The sequence below is a fragment of the Alosa pseudoharengus genome, unplaced genomic scaffold (genome assembly GCF_046254945.1).
Source record: "Alosa pseudoharengus isolate Yale_2024_CS ecotype anadromous, Long Island Sound unplaced genomic scaffold, YU_APseudo_1.1 YU_APseudo_1.1_scf_8, whole genome shotgun sequence".
Lineage (NCBI taxonomy): Eukaryota > Metazoa > Chordata > Actinopteri > Clupeiformes > Clupeidae > Alosa > Alosa pseudoharengus.
The window spans coordinates 5,363,230-5,380,134 of record NW_027468870.1 but is presented as its reverse complement, the minus strand read 5'-3'; the positions used below and the strand labels follow the sequence as shown (position 1 = coordinate 5,380,134).

At 39.9% G+C, this 16,905-nt stretch overlaps 1 long non-coding RNA gene across 1 annotated transcript; it reads left to right on the top strand.

Annotated features, from left to right (window-relative positions):
- The first annotated feature begins 11,285 nt into the window (after nt 1-11,285).
- LOC143111693 (uncharacterized) lies at nt 11,286-15,718 on the top strand. Its single transcript, XR_012984583.1, has 3 exons — nt 11,286-11,739; nt 13,140-13,244; nt 15,555-15,718. It is a non-coding gene; the product is annotated as an uncharacterized LOC143111693 (long non-coding RNA).
- Nucleotides 15,719-16,905: the final 1,187 nt, after the last annotated feature.

Below are 16,905 nucleotides of genomic sequence, written 5' to 3'. Positions count from 1 at the left end.
ACGTAGCCGACTCTATAGCCTACGCAATGTGATTGGCCTGATCAAAGTTTCATTTTTCCAGCCCGCAAGCCAACGGAGATTTGCTAGACTACAAATGTAAATCAGGTTTCTAGGCCAAGTAGGCTATAGGGCCTACTTGCATATACAAGGAATTTGGTCTCTACATTTATCCCATCCGTGAGTGAACACACAGAGCACAAAGTGCACACAGGGAACACACAGTGAGGTGAAGCACACACTAACCGGGAGCTGCCTTGCTACACTGCGCTCAGGGAGCAGTGAGGGGTTAGGTGCCTTGCTACACTGCGCTCAGGGAGCAGTGAGGGGTTAGGTGCCTTGCTACACTGCGCTCAGGGAACAGTGAGGGGTTAGGTGCCTTGCTACACTGCGCTCAGGGAGCAGTGAGGGGTTAGGTGCCTTGCTACGCGGCGCTCAGGGAGCAGTGAGGGGTTAGGTTCCTTGCTACACTGCGCTCAGGGAGCAGTGAGGGGTTAGGTGCCTTGCTACGCGGCGCTCGGGGAGCAGTGAGGGGTTAGGTGCCTTGCAAGAGCTAGAGGGTAGGGAATTACCAAGGGAATAATGTAAATACAAACTCCAAAGTAATAACCTGAAGGGAACTTGGAGAGTGCAGATCAAGGTCAAATGGCAACAATAGAGAATACTGCTGACACATGCATAGACTGCCTGTTTTTCTCTCTTTTGTGCATTTTGTGATCAGTATATGTAGCCTCTCTTAGCTTCTGCTGCTTTCCATTTTATGCAGTGGTAAAGTGGTCTAGATGGTAAAAATGCCCCATGATCAGGTCATTCTTTGTCTTTGACTAAGACTGTTTCAGTGCTGTGATATAGGCTCTAAAGGTGGATTGGATGTCTTCTTGAATGCTGTTTTTTCCTGCAGAAAGTAACTATTGATAAAAAAGCAGGAGGGTTTACATCATATTTTGGGGGTGTTTCACAGTGGTGCATCAAGAGAGTGCTACAGGGTCACAGATATATATATATATATATATATATATATATATATATATATATATATATATATATATATATATATTATATATTATTATTATTTAAATGCAAAAATGCCAGGCAAATTCAAGTTGGAAATATTCTTCATTGAGGTCAAATCAGAAACACAGTCTTTATTGAGGTTTACCGAGCCACAGTGTAGATAAAGGTGGGCCTTTCTCTGCTGCTGAATTCTGGAGATTCTTCCTCGGACACATTCCAGTTCCCTGTCTGTCTGTCTGTCTGTCTGTCTGTCTGATATCACACTCAGTTTTTGAAATTTTGGACTGATAGTCAGAAACCTTATCAGAGAAAGTCTTTACCTGACACTCAGTCTTCTCCACCTCCTCTTTTGCGACGTGAACTGCCTTTTCAGCTTCACTGATTTCCACACCACCACGAACTGCCATGGTTATTGCTGGGGGAAGCAAACACTAGTAATGTAAGATTTACAGTATATCATATTGAAGAACTCAACTGACAGTCTGGCTATTGTGTACAGTATATGGTTATATGGTTATACATTTAAACATTTGCTGTTGAACTTGTGTTTTACACCTGACACCTTTCTGCTTGGTGAGAGATTTGTTGGTAAATTTCAGAATTATATAAACATCACTCTAATGTCAGATGTTTATGATCATGTGGATATTGACTGATGATATTTACTGGCAATTAAATTACATTAATACACAGGATTAGATGTTAAAATCCCTTGTGCCAAAATCCAAGGTAAAAACACATTCAGAAGCCCCTGCTCAAGTTTAACTTTAAAAAGCACACTACCCACAAATCCGCCAACAAATGGTCACAAACACAATACAAATGGCCCATCCAACAGCAGTATGGAAAATTATTTGAGTCAGCATAGTGACAATAGCACAATGTTTACATTTACATACATACAGATTTTAAATCTTCCATAAATGTGTGCATAGGATTGTGGGTGTTCCAAGCAGGCAGAGGATACACGCATGCATCCTCGAAAATTCTCCGAAATTCTCGATGGACGATAGAAATTTAAAGCACCCTTGACATTGGAACAGTGCTTGGCAAGATTCGATGACATAACACCCTTGAAAAAGCGGCTTTGAAGGACCCATCCTTGACTTTGAGACACGGTCATTGAGTACTTTTGCTATCTTAGTTTAATGAGGTCCATGAGAACTTTCAGATACTTGGGATTTCCCCAACTCCAGGAAGGAGGAAGGTATACATTTACATCCTCGTTTCAGGTTGGTTTACAGTGGTCTTTGACCTGGCAAACATGGCAAGACGTCTGGGTCACATTTGCTATCTTAGTTTAATGAGGTTCATGAGAACCTTCAGATACTTGGGATTTCCCCAACTCCATAAAGGAGGAAGGTGTACACTTACATCCTTGTTTCAGGTTGGTTTACAGTGGTCTTTGACCTGGCAAACATGGCAAGACGTCTGCTGGCTATTTAATCTTTAACTTATCTTAGTGAATAGGTCATTTTTTATATTCTTTCCTTACACTTACAAAGGTAAAAATAGCCTACTTCAGTATTGTTGTGTCTGGGTGGGAGCATGCATTAAAAAAATGAAAGAGGCGGTGAAACTAAGCTTTCTCGGAGGAGGGGCAGCACTGTTGAGCTCTATGTCCACATTGACAGTGTGATTTCAGGCCGATCTCTGTGCCAACTGAGGGCACCGAACTGTACTGTTATTTTCTGATAGCTATATGTGTCTATAATAGGGCTGTCAAAATAACTGATTAATTTCGATTAATTAATTTGAGAACTGATTAAAAAAAATAACGCAGATTAATCGATTCTGTATGACCTTTGACCCTGAGCAGTTGTAGTCAGTAACTATTAGACTGTAAAATGAAGGAGAGAGAAGAAAATGTGCTGCCTAGATCATTGATTGGAACATTTACTTTTCAAAAACGGCCTGATGGTGTTGATAAAAATAAAGTGTTGATTAAAATAAAGTCCTCTGCAATGTATGTGATAAAAAAAAACTTCTTCCCGAAGCACTTTTGAATTTATTTCCTCAGCATATTAGGTCATATCATAGATTATAATATAATATAAATAATAATAAAAGAGTTTTTGAACTTTAATGTTACTAATGCTGATTATTCAATGATTCATTTGAATTTAAATATTTAAAATACTTTCACAGCAAAAATCATATATGCGATTAATTTAGATTAATTAATCACAGAGTATGTAATTAATTAGATTATTTTTTTTAATCGATTGACAGCCCTAGTCTATAACACACAAATGCATCATGGACATCTGGGACTCACAGCTGAAGCTTAGTAGAACACTCAATATAGCCTACAGGTAGTGTACAGTATGTCACAAAAAACCCTAAAATATATGCCCAATGTATTATGCATGGGCAGCAAAGTGAGGAGGGTGGGAAATGTCAAAACCCATATGGGTTCGCATTCTGAGAGTATCAGCTTTCAAAAAAATATGGTTTATATGGTTGAATCAGTTTTCCCTTCATGGTACTGACCGAAATGTACTAGGTGTACACTTTTTTCACCTAAATCCATAAAATCCCATTCATTTCAATGGGGAATTTACTTAAACAATCATTTTAATAGGCCTAATTTACGAAGTACATCTATTGCCCATGCATTACATCCCATACATTACTTTCCATTTTGCATATATGTTCAGTTAGCTATCTAAACCAACAGCTTGACTGAAATATTGTAAAACCGTTATATATCGTTTTCAAGACAGTGGCTACCCATATCTGCGAAAGTATGTTGTGATCATACTTAATTAATATGTTAAGTAATTATGTTATGTCAGCCTATATGTCAAGGAAAAATACTTTGTGTCTCATGATTGTTACATTCATGTCACCTGGATCATGATGGTAGACATATCTATTCAAAAGTATAAGTATACAATATACTCTTTTGATCCCATGAGGGAAATTTGGTCTCTGCATTTATCCCAATCTGTGAATTAGTGAAACACACTCAGCACACAGTGAACACTCAGTGAGGTGAAGCACACACTAATCCCGATGCAGTGAGCTGCCTGCAACAACAGCGGCGCTCGGGGAGCAGTGAGGGGTTAGGTGCCTTGCTCAAGGGCACTTCAGCCTTGCCTACTGGTCGGGGTTCGAACCGGCAACCCTCCGGTTACAGGTCTGAAGCGCTAACCAGTAGGGGGTGGTTTGTTGGTTAAACCGTGATGTTTCCCAAGGTTGTACATATTGGGGACAATCTTTCAGTTGCGAGAAAATTGTACTTGCGTGTGATGACCAGTCACAGTCACCAGTCCATTTTGAGTGTGTGACCATTGTTGACTGTCCTTTTTACCACCACCCTAGGAAATAACCATAAAGTGCATTGCTAATGTGGGCTATGTGATGTGATAATTGTGTTATCTTTCTGATTGCATACATGTAAAGTGGTTAAAATAGATAACAATAGGTCAGCAACACATTTTTAAAAGGAAAAAGTGAATGACGTTTCCACTATCCTCTGACTTAAGCTTACCTAGACATGCTATGATCTTTGAGTGGGCCAGGCCTACTAGCTTGACATTTATTCATAGATTTTATTATTTGAAAACCCACTTTTTAATATGATTTTATTTTTCATAATGGCAATATAAATACAAAAAAACTATTTCATTTATTATTTTGTTTTAGTTCACTTTTAATGTTTTAGAGAGGACTGGACCCCTCAGTAGCCTACTCGTATGTCCCATGGTCTTAGTTGTTTGTATAGTGAGTGTTCAAATGAATGATGTGTGACAAGTCCCTGTCTGTTTTAACATGTGTGTCTATGAACGAGGACTCTTTACTGCAAAACAAATAAAATAGAATAGAATAGAATAGAATAGAATAGAATAGAATAGAATAGAATATACTTTATTGTCATGCCTGCATGAAAATTGTCTTTGGTCTCACTGATAGGAATAGTATAAAACACATAGGAAACATAGAGTAGACACATTCATTCCATTACACACAGACATATAGCCACAGGATGAACACAGCACATCACATGTATCCCCTCCCTCTAGCCCACACACACATGCATACACATCAGATACAAGTCTAGTTTTTCCATTGTTAGTTGACTATGGAAATTGCATTTGGAATAAAAGAGTTTTTGTATATATTTTTCCTTGCCATGTGTACCCTGTAGCGCCGCCCTAGGGGGAGCAGCTCAAATTCAGAATGGAGGGGGTGTGTGTCATCATCCAGTATGTTCATGGCTTTTCTGTGTACTGCAGTGCTGTATAGATTATCTGGTGTTTTTTGAGGTCGCCCTATGATTTTCCCTGCCATTTTAACAATTCTGGACAGCTTGTTCTTATTGTGTAAAGTCAAGTGACCATACCAGACAGAAATGTTATAAGTAAGGATGCTCTCCACTAAACTGACATATATCCTCTCAAGAATATTACAGCTGACTCCAAATCCCTTCAATTTCCTAATTAAAAACAGTCTTTGGCTGGCCTTTTTGCTTATAGCATCAGCATTTTCAGTATAATTCAACTTATCATCAATGTATGTTCCCAAATACTTAAAACAGTTAACAATTTCAACAGTTTGATTGGTTAATGTCAGTGGTGTTGGATAACCTGTTTGATTAAGAATTAGCTCCTTTGTTTTACCTGCATTGAGTAAAAGTGAGCTGGTCTTACACCACTGTTCTAGCTTAAAAACATGTTCAACATAATCAGATATACTGTCGTCCTTGTGAAACAGTCCCACCAGTGCCATATCATCTGCATATTTGAATAATTTAAAAGTACTATGATGTAGTGTCATTTCATTTGTATACACAGAAAACAGGACAGGAGAAAGAACACATCCTTGAGGGGCCCCTGTATTAAGTACTATTTCATTAGAGGTCATGTCCCTGGCACACACTCGCTGTGGGCGGTCAGTTAGGAAGTGCTTGATCCAGTGCACCAACCCCCCATCCACCCCCAAGTCAATAAGTCGTTGCAGGAGTATGTGAATTTGCATTGTGTTGAAGGCAGCAGTAAAATCAACAAATAAAATCCGTACATAAGTATTGGTATTTTGCAAATGTTTGGAGACCATGTTAACCATGGTGAGGGTGGCATCCTCAGTCCCTCTATGAGGCTTATAGGCAAACTGTAGAGGATCAAGATGTGAGTTCAGGGATGCGGTAAGTTGTTTGGATACAACTCTCTCCATACATTTGGCTAAAATAGGGGTCAAGGCAACCGGACGGAAGTCATTCAGTTCTTTGGATCCAGGTTTCTTTGGGAGTGGCTTGATAATTGATAATTTCCACATATCCGGCACAGTACAGGTGTTCAGTAGTAGTTGAAATAATTGAGTAAAAACTGTTGCTAGTTCAGTGGCGCATGCCTTCAGTGCCCTTCCATGGAGGCCATCAGGTCCAGGCGCTTTATGTGGGTTGATTTTTGAGAGACATTGTTTAACTGCCTCCTCTGACAGCTGGATTGTGGTGATTTGGGGTATGTTAATGCAGACAGTATTGCATTTGTCTTTACTATCAGAAGAGTCAAACCTTCCATAGAAATTATTAAGCTTGTTTAAGAAGGGAGGTCCATGGTTGTATCCATTTGGTTTTTGGGGGCTCTGCCCATCATTTTATTAAGCCCTTCCCAAGCTTGTTTAGAGTTGCTTGTGCAGAATTGTTCCTCCACTTTATTTTTAAAATCAATTTTAGCCTTCTGTATCTTCACCCTGAGCTCCTTCCTTATGTCTCTGAGTTTCTCAGTGTCACCCCCTAAGAAAGCCTTCTTTTTCTCATTAAGGCAAGTTTTTAGGTCTTTTGACAGCCAGGGCTTATTATTCGGAAATATAACTATTCTTTTGGTTTCAATTGCAGATTCCTCACAGAACTGTATGTATGAGGTGATACAGTCTGTTAGCTCATTGAGGTCTCTGCATGAGTCAAAGAATAAGTCCCAACTTGTGGTTTCAAAACAGCATTTTAACTTGTCCAATGTCTCCCCATTCCATACTTGTACTGTTTTTATGGTGGGCCTTTCGCGCTTCACTAGCTGTCTGTACTTTGGCAACAGGTGTATAACGTTGTGATCTGATTTCCCTATAGGTGGGCGGCATCTCGCTTTGTAAGCATGCTCTATGTTGCCATAACAGTGGTCCAGGATGTTAGATGCGCGAGTTGGGCAGTCTATGTATTGTAACCTGAACCTGAACCTCTGTCTGTCTGTGGTCTGTCTTTGTGCTGTGGGACTGCCAGCTCTCTAAGCGTAATGTGGCGCTATCCAGAGACTGTATGTGATGCATGCTGGACTTGAGGCTTACGAGTTAGAGAGCACAGAGTCAGTAGCGAAGAGAAGCAAGTGGAGGAGCTGCAGCTAAACACAACAGCCATTAGCTATTTCAAACCCTTAAACGTCAAAGACTGTTATTCCTCTCAGCTGCAAAACAGAAGGTAGGCTTTGTCTACAGTGGAATGCTTTTGAGACTTCGTTTTGCTTTAAATGGATAATCTATGATGTTTTCCACACCTTGAGTGAAACAAAACTCAAACAAACGGATTAGTAGTAGTGTTTAGTGTAAAATGTTAATTACTTCACCAAATCAGTTGAGATCTCTTGTCTTGAGACTGCACAGCATGGCCCAGTTTTTAAGTTACATAAAGGCATTTATGAACATCATAACATGTAAAACACTTACTGTATATCCACAGTGTAATAATGAAAGGTAGCAATGCATGAATAGTAGGCTACTTTAGTAAATAATGTTGTCTGTTATTCTAATGATCAAACTATAGGGGTAGGTCAGATCAGGATGAAGTAAAATTGAGCGTCAGCGTCAGTTCTGGCAGGCCAAGTAGTCAAGGCGTTGCTAACCGCTATGGGCGTCAGCTGATCAGCTGTCAACTCCCTTCGCACTCCCCTCGCTTCTAAATGGCTACATCCAAACATCCTAACTGCTTGCTGCTCGCATTTACAGTATGCAACACAACTCGTTAATGCATACCAAGCTCATGCTACTGTCATTATCTAGAAACTGTGTGGTCTTACTCACTTTTCTGACGGCCATGACTTCCACCACTGTCGACGAGGATCTAACCTTACTCGAAGTCATCAACGACACCCAGCCATCACAGATTCAACCAGGCCCGGGCGAGGATGACAACAACACCGTCCGTCGAAGCTCACCGCCGTAATGCTATCCGGCAAAAGATTATTTGGACGCCGCCATTGGCCGAATACCGGCGCCCATTGACATGTAAACAAAACGTCAATTGACCGATCCCAGGCCCCGCCCCCTTTTACTATGTCACAATGAGGACTTCGGAGGACCTCGGTCAACCTCGGTCAATTTTGAATTTTCTAGTGTCCATTCTAGGGGTGTAACGGTTCATGTATTCGTATTGAACCGAAACGGTACGGGCGTCACGGTTGGGTGCATGAATTTACACGGAGAATACACGGTATAAAAATACATAAAACTCGTGTGCGGATTAATTAATGTCATGCGCAATTACTGTTAAGTAGCGAGAGTTACGGGAGTTCTTTAGCGACACCTAACGCTAATCTGTAGCCTCGCCTTAGCTCTGAAGCTCTGATTGGCGCCTATGTTTTTTTTGTCAGGTCGTCGGTCGAGTCCGTCAGTCATTAGCAGCACTAAGATTAGACCTACAAGAGTTAGAGGATCCGCTAGTCTCTTTAAGATCGCAAGTTTGAGAACTTCAGTTACAGTAACGTTAGTACAGGCGGAAGAGTGGTGGATAAGATGAAATTGTGTGTCGGCGTTGTTCAGCATTGGGTATGTGAGTGGAAAAAATGCTACACATATTCGAAGCCATCACCCAGATGATGTAGGCTACCAATCACTGAAACGAGGGGAAATAAACTTCCCGTGCGCTTCAGCAGCCTTTGGATACACATACAAATAGGGCCAAAACCTATGGCTTAAATTAAATGATTTCGTAATGACAGAAAGCTATGTAAATAGCGTGGTAATTACCTTTATGTTGGGGTAACTTGTAACTTCTCACATGAGGAGCTGGTAGTGTTAAGTGCATAGACAGTAAAATAAAGTGACAACGCTAACCAGGCTAATAAACAAACCATGCTACGGTGAGTTAACGTCAAAGGGCAAAGTCACGTGACTTCTAGTTGTAGTCTGTTTATGAAATGAAAGGAGCAATTTCGTTTTTAAAAAAAAGGCAAAATAGTGTGATATTTTCACAGTTAGTAGGCTAGATTATTACTTTACACACAATGAAAAATATTGAGGCAAATTGTAGACCCTTCCATATACAACTTAACACAGATGTTGAAGGTCTTGCTTAAGTGGATTTTTAAAAATCATTTTCTATGTAATTTGCACTTTCAGAAATAAGAGATGCTGTAGGCCTATTTTCAGTTTTATAGCTGATTGTCTTATTTTGTTTACAAGTTACAGATTGAGTCTGGGCACTTATTGTACTGTTTAGCCTACATCTTACACACTTCAGGCTGTTGCAGATAGCTCAGGGAAGAGACTGTATGACACTAGGTGGTACAGCCTGAGACATGTACAAAAAAAAATGCTTTCTGCATTTTTGTTTTGCTTTTCCCTCCATTGTACCGAACTCGTACCGAACCGTGATGTCCGAACCGAGGTATCAACCGAACCGTGACTTCTGTGTACCGTTACACCCCTAGTCCATTCTGTATGACAATACGCCGGGTATGCGAATGCTATAGGCCTAATGCTTCTTTTGCGAGTAGCCTAAGTAACTAAATAACTAAAGAGCTCAAAAAGGTTCAAAGATAAGCCTGGGATACTTGTAGAAGTGACATCCGATATCCTGACCGTGTGAAACGTTAACACACATAGGCCTAACTTTGCATAACTTTGGATAGGCTGCTACTTTTCAGTAAAGAAATCGTGTGTACGAAAATTTTCCCTTTATTTGTGTTCATAACTACACACAAAAACATAACTAAATCTGGTTTCCACAGTTGAAACGACAACATAAGCCTACGCAAAACATTATACCTACCTTGCAGGAACTGAACTTGCACATTCACGATAGGAAGACGCGAAAAAGGCTACATCTTTAATCACGTATCGCCTTACACACAACAAGAATACTTTAAGCTGTGCTACCTTGCCATGTAGGGATAGAAGACTGTTCACAGAAATAAGCTAATGATCATTTTTTGAACAAACGCAATAGCCTGATGCATTATTGATGGTTGAACGAGAGATAGCCAATGTCTTACAGATCGAATCATGTGCAGATTCAAAACTATGCTATGCAGTCTCAAAATCTCCAATGTTAGCCTAGACCATACTACATCGCCCACATTTAAATTAATTATAGCATAAGCGGGCACTGATGAAATCTAGTGCAAGACAAATCACGTAGCAAACTGCAGATATGTCATGCGTGGTGTGGGTTTGAACTCGGAATGGTTTCTTTTCAATACACTTGTATCATGTTTATTTGAACTCCTTCTAAAGCAGCCATTCAAAATAAGAAGTAGGCTATCGGCCGACCGAAGAGAAGCTATCTCTCCACCTCCCCAACATGAGCTGCTTAACAAGCTAGTTACTCTCCCAAGTTGCGTCGGAACCAATTGGATCGCAGCACTTGGTCCCGTCTTCAATTAATCCTCGAAATATGGTTAGATTTTGTTATGGACACGTCAACACCATATGTTCGCACAGACCTGTTTAGTGAATCAGAGTCACATCTGCAGCAAATAAGGTAAATAAAACAGGTAGGTAAGGTAAATAAAACTACCTGCTCGATAACGTGCTAATTATTTATCCCCAGTTAACATGCATCCCATTAAGATCCACGACACCGCGGATTTGTTTGTCCTCAAATTGTGGTGTTCCACCTTGTTGATGACAGCGGACATTGTGAATGTGTCCTTCTGCATACTGAAGGCCTTTCTGACCTCTGTTTTTTGAATATATCAATATTATTTGACGCCCAGAAATCCAGCATACACTGTTGCACTCGGCTAAATGGGGGTGCTGCGTCCCCATGTTGAACACGCGTTCTCCTGCAAACTTGTCCGACTTAGCAACAGTTACTATGGGACTGACAGTGTGGGTACCTGATCTGCACGGGTTACCAGATCTGCATGATTACGTCATAATAGATGATGTGTCGCCACCTCATTCGTCCAAAGTCGAGAGTAGAATTCGGATGCCTGAGGTAAAAGTTTTAATATTTAAAGTGGACCCTTTCACAGCAACAGTGGTGTGATTGGCTGGTTTGTGTGACGTCACCTACGACTGCATACAACGCTGTCTGATTAACCCTGCTGTAATTGCGGGAAAATAAGCTAACTTTAGGTTATACTTTGATCTATTTTTATGTTTCTTAAGTGTAACGCTATTGCATTGCTGTTTGACAGTAGTGAAATCAACCGTAAACTAGCTCATATTTGCGAGTTATTTAGCTAATGCTATTGTATTGCTGTTTGACAGTAGTGAAATCAACTGTAAACTAGCTCATATTTGCGAGTTATTTAGCTAATGCTATTGTATTGCTGTTTGACAGTAGTGAAATCAACCGTAAACTAGCTCATATGCTAGTGGAAACATCATATAAGTATAACTGCAGCAGAAGTTTATTATTCCTGCCGCTCTCAGAGTAGCACTTCCATTGTCAAAAGCAATCCTCAGCCAAAAGCTATATTTTCTGAAAAACGACTCTTGGATATCACCTTGTCGTGGGAAACAGCAGATCACCACCCTCCAGCTAACAACAACTCTCCACCGATCAAGGTAAGTACATGAATTACTTGAATTTACCATAACAATTGCTTGATAACATTTTTGAAGTTACACAACTATCACTTTCTCTCATGAAAACAACGTTAATCAGTCCTTTGGTCTTATAAGTAATGTTACCCTAGCATAGTTATTTCGGGAGAAGAAATGTAAGTCTAACAGTGGCTAACAGTCTAATTTGTGAATGGGTTTTCCAACTCTCGGTCAGAGTCAATCTTACAGTTGTAGACCTATGGAACCTTGTTTTTTTACGTGTATCGGTAGAGTAAATACATGTGTGTTTATTAACCTTTTCCTCAGTTTATAGCTAAGCGCCACGGTTCAGCCTCTGGTTTGTGGTCAACCATTTGCGCGTAAAGCGACGAGCTATTAGGAGTGGGTTTTCCTGTGGCCATCACTCGATAGAGTCAATCTTACAGTTGTAGACCTATGAAATCGTTGTTTTTTTTACGTGTATCGGGAGAGGAAATACAGATCGTATTGAAAGCATTTCCCATATCGTAGCCTACTAGTTCGCTCGCAACAACAGCAAAAATGAAACATGGAGAGTGGATGTCTCCGCAGAGACACCACTGTTACATTAGATGCGCACTCAATCGCAATTCGACGCAGGAAAAAAAAAAGCAACGACTGGTAGAAACGAAGGTAAACTGGATTAAAGCAAAACTTGGCCAAAAACATTGTGTATGCACTTGCGGTGAGCCTAGTGAATAGCGGACTATAGCCTAACCAACAAAAGTAAAGGAGATTTGCACCAAAGGCAGTGCTGTGGGTTGTGTTTCTACAACATGTTGGCACCAAGTTAATTTCTGTCATAAACGGAGTAAGCTAAGCGTTTTCTCCATTGTCCACTCCATTTTCGCATATACCTCTGTACCAGGCAGCCACAGCACCACACTCTTGGGGGCATGCTCATGAGCCCCCATGTTCATGCCCCCAAGACTGTAGTGCTGTGGCTGCCTTGTAACCTGCATATTGTTTTTATTTTTTCCCTATTATTAACACTCTATGATTTTCCGAAATAGTAAAGGGGAATTCCTGCGATTTTCGCATAGACCTCTTTACCAGGCAGCTACAGCCGTTACACTTACTGCCCATGTTCATGCCCCAAGACTGTAGCGCTGTGGCTGCCTGGTAACTCGAGCTAGGTGAAACCAACTGAAACAGATTTATGAGAATTATGTTTTAACCAAGGACTAAAAGCGTCAGCGAATACATTTTAATCATAAACATGATAACACATGAAATTTTCTTGTTCTAGTTCGATGTATGTTATACACAGCAGTGGTCATGCTTTTCTATGTATGTCCTTGTGAAGTTTGTACAAGGGTCAATGATTGTCCTAAATTTGTTTGTCCTTTGTTGTTCTTTGTTTGTTCTTTGTTGTCTGTCAGGCCTCAACGAAAAAGACCACCTTCAGCATTCACTCCGCATTACTCCCGGCAGAGACAGGTGTCTTGTCCTACTAACACCCCACTCGTGGCCTGCACCTTGATGTGGTGAGTGGGCTTTCAACTATACAAGTCTTACTTTCATGTTCCCATGGAGTATGGAGGTTAACTGGCACCATAATTTGATGTAAAAAGTAGTGATGCTCCGATTGAAGTGGCCTGAATGCGAGGCTATTGACCAGACGGATAAGCTACCGAGTTTAATTGAACATAGCCTCACGCAGACACACACACACAGTGAACCACTTTGCGCTTACGCAAATCTACTACGAAACCATGGCAAACTTATACATCTGGAGAGAGCTCCTTGCTAACTGTAGTGGAGTAAAGAGTACAATATTTGCCTCTCAAATGTACTTGAGTAAAGCCATGAGTACTCCCCAAAAATGATACTCGAGTAAAGTACAGATCCCTCAGAATTGTACTCAAGTACTGTACTCAAGTAAATGTACTCCGTTACTGTCCGGCTCTGTTCATTCCCAAACACCCACTAGGCTACTTCAATACTCTATTTTCAAAATTAACGCACCCGTGATGATCTACATCTAAACCAAATATTTTAGAGCGCACTTTGAGAGATGTATCCAAGGCAGGGCTGTACACATAATCGTAATATTATTTGTTGCACGTGCTACAAAAATCATTCTGTGCAATGGAAGATTTACCAACGGTACACCGGTCTGATACAGTTTTGCCTATGGCTATACATGTGTGAGACTGAGACGCCTGTTTATTTGTTTGAAGTGCGTGCAGGGTGTGAGAGGGGAATCGATGTGCTTTGATTCCAGCTTGGTAGTTGTAGTCTGTGAGATTAAAAAGCACGTGTGTGTGAAGTATCCAAACAATGACACCTTCATTATGGCTTTCATTATGGCTGCTTTAGCAACAAACCTTAAGCTACTGTGTAGTGGGTCCCATTTAGAAGTGACTAATTAATTCACGCTTTCCGTGATTCACGGAGCTGCGTGAATTTTATTAAAACTTTTCGCCACGATGTGCCAGCTTAAGTCCGCTTGATACTGTAAGGCGTAAGCCATTGGTTTCCAAAGGAGATTTTATATGTGTCGCCAGCATAGCCTATTGACAATTTATGTTGTAAATAGGCCTACCTTATACCTGTAGCTTAGGGAAGCTAACAGCTTTCTATTAGGATCTAGTTTGTTAACAGTTACGGTTTTGTCATAACTCCCTGATGCATTTTTGCATTTAGAATAGCCAGAGCGTGGATATCTCAATCGGAAAATTAAGCAATATCGGGCGCCTACCATGGACTAGGCTGGGTGAATCCAGCCTGATCTGCCGGTGATTTATTTTTTGATTTCTTAAAAGATTGAGCTTGGTATGGTGAAAGCCAGACTAACCATGGACTTCAGTTACACAATGCAAGGGAACATGAATCAGCCTATATTTGCACGAACAATAACGGACAACAGCTCTTCAACTTGGCCCGTTAAAATGTGTATGAACAGTCAGTTATTTGCACCACTGGTTAGATGTAAAACTGCATTTCGTTTCAGACTACTGGTAAGCTTACTTAATTTGTGCATTGACAATAAACTATCACATGAACTAAAGATGACTAAAATCTTATGTAGAAGAAGAAACATTCACAAAAAATCCATCCATCCAAAAATGACCTTTGTTTTTGATAGCTGTTGAAAAATGCATGGAACTGACAGAGATGTTTTTGTTTATTAATAAATAAATAAATAAAAATATAACATTATGCTGATACCTTCTGCTTTTCCCAAATACAATGTAGCATACAGGTGTAAGTGACCTTTCATCAATCCAGTTGCAATGGATGAACTGTGATGAACTGCCCTTCTTGTGATTGTTTAGAGATTTTAAAGGTTTTATAAAAATACTACAACTTTTTTGGCTTTTCTACAATCTATTCACCTTTGCAGGGCCAGTAGGCTACTTTCTGTGCAGCCGCACACACACACACAGGCACGCCAAACAAGCATACACAAAAGTTTCAAGAGTGGGGGATGGAGTAAAAGATGGATACAAATTGATTAGTGTGATTTATTTTCGCGGAACGGATGTACAGGACTGAGCGGCGGTCATATTTTGTACCGCTATGCGGTACATCTAGTTTAAAAAGCAACTGCAGCTACATTGTGCGTCTACCCTGATTCTGATACCATGGCGGTATTAATTAACCCGTGGTGGTCCGCCATGCTGAAATAAACGTAGAGGAAACACTGTTATGAGACCTCTTTGCACAGAGATTAATAAACTACTAAAGAGACAAAAACCTTATTTCAGACTTATTTCAGACTCTCTTCAGTTCTTCCACAGTTTTTAAAACCGGTTTAAAACACTGATTGTTTGTTGGTTTTATTTTCACAGGTTGACAGGCCTCAATGGACAGTGAGACCTTGATCTACCTTTGGACTGGCACCGACCAGACATGGACACTGAAACTTGATTTCTCATGAATATCTTTACAAGATGCAACACACATTGTGGAACACTTTAGACACTAATAAACATGTCCACTGTTTTCTCTGGAATTGTTTTGTTTGTCATTTGTGGTAATGGATTTCCAAATGTATGGACAAGCTTAATTTTACTGTTTATGTGTGTAATCAGCTGATATTAGAAATTATGTATTTTAGAAATGTATATTTAATTAGAAGCAAAGGTAGCCTAGACATCATATTACAAGAGTGGCCTGTTTAAACTTAAGAAAACATTGATTTAAACTAAAGGTACTTAAAGTAAGATTCACAGAAATGAATTTAATTTGCTGCCCATTTTATTCACACATGTATAGCTCGTCAATTTCTTTAGTCTGATTTGGTTTTGTCAAGGGTTGGGTTAACGACGTCAATGTTTCCGGTAGTTTGCATGTAAATCATATTACATAAATTGTAATGTCCGATATATCGAGGATATATCGAGGGTTCCGTTTTAACCTCATGTCAGGTAGGAGGGTTGTGCCCATAAAGATTCACTGACGAATGTTGTCGGGCTGTAAGCGATAAAATATATATATATACAGTGTTGCCACAGTTACCTTGAAAAAGTAATCTGATTACTGATTACTGATTACTCCTTTAAAAAGTAACTTAGTTACTTTACTGATAAAGTAAAGTAAAAGTAACTAAGTTAGATTACAAGTTACTTTATTAGTTACTTTCAGCAGCTGCCGACAACACCCCCAACGCCTCAACATAAAAATGATAACCGGTTTTGCCAATACTCAATATACTGGAAGTGCATTTTAACAGCAATGTATAGCAGACATCCCAACCTAACCTACTGAAATTCAGATGTTTGTTCAATAATGTCTAAGTACACCAAATAAGGAAGGCCTATTGATAGAAATTGTTATAGTAAAATATGTAGATTTTTTTTTCATGTAGCCTTGGCAACTAGCCATCTTGTAGCCTATAGGCCTGAGTAATATGCAAATGAAATTACACTTGTTAAACTCACCTCAACAAGTCTTTTGCAATCATTTAACCTGCCGTGAGCAATGCTAAAGTTGCTGTTACAAACAGTGCAGTGTGCAAGATTATCATTATGTTTTAATCTTTTGAGACAATTGGGTACACTTTTGTGTAGTCTGATGTGAAATGGGTCTTAAATCTTCCTTTTTGAGGGGCACTGACGCTGCCATGACACTTCTGTTCCTAGATACACTAACTGAACTGATTAATTATGTTTGGGAGAAAAGAGATATAAGCACTTACAC